This window comes from Arachis ipaensis, chromosome B10 (genome assembly GCF_000816755.2).
Source record: "Arachis ipaensis cultivar K30076 chromosome B10, Araip1.1, whole genome shotgun sequence".
NCBI classification, from domain to species: Eukaryota; Viridiplantae; Streptophyta; class Magnoliopsida; order Fabales; family Fabaceae; genus Arachis; species Arachis ipaensis.
Genome location: NC_029794.2, coordinates 280,263 through 280,672, shown reverse-complemented (window position 1 = coordinate 280,672; position 410 = coordinate 280,263).

Below are 410 nucleotides of genomic sequence, written 5' to 3'. Positions count from 1 at the left end.
CCCCGGAAGATAGAGGCGCTTTTTTAGTCTGCAGTCAAACCAGTCATATCATATTTAGTGTTGGTTTTAATCAAATCGCCGTTAATGGAGGCTGTTTTGCTGTGATCACACTTTAAACCACCACTAAATCGAACCATCTTTATTTTCTATTTTGCAAAGGTCCAGAATCCAACTTGATTTTCTTTTCCCAAAATTTTCTATGCAACTTTGAGACTAAAAATAGCCAAGTTTGTTTTGCATTTATTTTAAAAAAATCATGATGAATGGATCGGAATAGAATCTGAATATATGTTCATACACACATTACTTTAATGTTGTGATAATTTAATATTGTTTATGATAAAATTAAAAATTGTATTTAGTAAAAAGTTATATATATATATAGTTTAATTTTTTTAGTGTGTATTTAA